Source organism: Theobroma umbraticum, unplaced genomic scaffold, assembly GCF_002168275.2.
Source record: "Theobroma umbraticum cultivar Fairchild unplaced genomic scaffold, ASM216827v3 scaffold_12.0, whole genome shotgun sequence".
Classification (NCBI taxonomy): domain Eukaryota; kingdom Viridiplantae; phylum Streptophyta; class Magnoliopsida; order Malvales; family Malvaceae; genus Theobroma; species Theobroma umbraticum.
Window position 1 is genome coordinate 137,239 of NW_018397272.1, and position 1,623 is coordinate 138,861.

Genomic DNA, 1,623 nt, shown 5'->3' on the forward strand with positions numbered 1-1,623 from the left:
TAAATAAGATTAGAAGGCTTCCAAGATCAAAAAGAGCTCAAAAACCTCAAGAACACTCTACATACTTTCTACACTTCACTCCAATCTTTGTAATAGAGTTAAGAACTTCATCTTGTACCATCAAATCAGATTAGTGATCATAGGTACCTCTTTATTTCTCTTCTCCTTGATTGCTTAGAGTGTGTGAGACACTCTAAGGGGATTAATCAAGCTTGGGTTAGCTTGATTGAGTGCATAGGTTCTAACTTAGCCTGAAAAAGTTAGTTTTTGGGTTTTAGTTGATCCCCGGAAAAACCATTATTGAAGGTTGTGGCTGAACCTGTGGAAAGCCATTGTAAAAGCTTGGTGAAAGATTGAGAATTTCACCGTTTATAGTGAATTGTTTTGAAAAATCCTTGATTTAATAATCAAGGTAGTGGATGTAGGTCTTTGACCAAACCACTATAAATCTTTGTATATTATCTTCCCCATTTTATTTTTTATTTTATTCTTTGCTAGATTATTTCTTATCTTGCATTAACTTCTCTCTATTAAACTTTAACTTGCCCTCAAATAAAGGTCAAATTTAGTAAGAGACAAAAAGTGCTATTTACCCCCCTCTAGCGCATTTATTTGGGACCCACATTGAAATCCTTATTGTACACTTTAAATGGTTAATACAGATTATAATTGAATGTCTACCTCGGGAAACTTGACGAAAAAGCCATTCCATGGTAAAAAAGTACATTTATAGTTACTCATGCCTTTGAAAGCTTAATTACCCAGTTTAAATAATTTTATAATCTCATAATTGATTTTACGTTGAATTTTTGTACATTTTTTATTAAAAAAATTATAATTGAATGTCTACCTCAAGAAAAGTAAAGTCCAAGCCATTCATTGTCAAGAAAAGTCCATTTATAGTTACGCATGCCTTCAAAAGCCTAATTACTCGCTTTAAATGGTTTTATAATCTCATAATTGATTTTAGGTAGAATTTTTTTATATTTTTGGTTAAAACAGATTATAATTGCATGCCCGCCTTAGGAAACGTGAAGAAAAAACCATTCATTAGCAGGAAAAGCTCATTTACATTCACCCAAGTCTTCAAAAGCCTTTTTACTCGCATGAATTGGTTTTATAATCTCATAATTGATTTTAGGTTGAATTGTTTTACATTTTTTATTAAAACAAATTATAATTGAATGTTTAGCTCAGGAAACGTGAAGAAAAAACTATTCATTAGTCAGAAAGGTCCATTTATAGTCCCCATACTTTTAAAAGCTTTATTACTCGCTTTAAAGATTTAAATCTCATAATTGATTTTAGGTTGAATTTTTTTATATTTTTAGTTAAAACAGATTATAATTGAATGTCTACCTTGGGAAAGTTAAGGAAAAAGCCATTCAATGGTAAGAAAAGTCCATTTATAGTTACGGATGTTATCGAAAGCTTAATTACTCGGTTTAAATGGTTGAATAATCTTATAATTAATTTTAGGTTGAATTTTTGTACATTTTTGGTTAAAACAGATTATGATTAAATGTTTACCTTAGGAAACATAAAGTAATAGCCATTCATTGATACAAAAAGTCCATTTGTACTTACCCATGCCTTTAAAAGCCTAATTACTCACTTTAAATA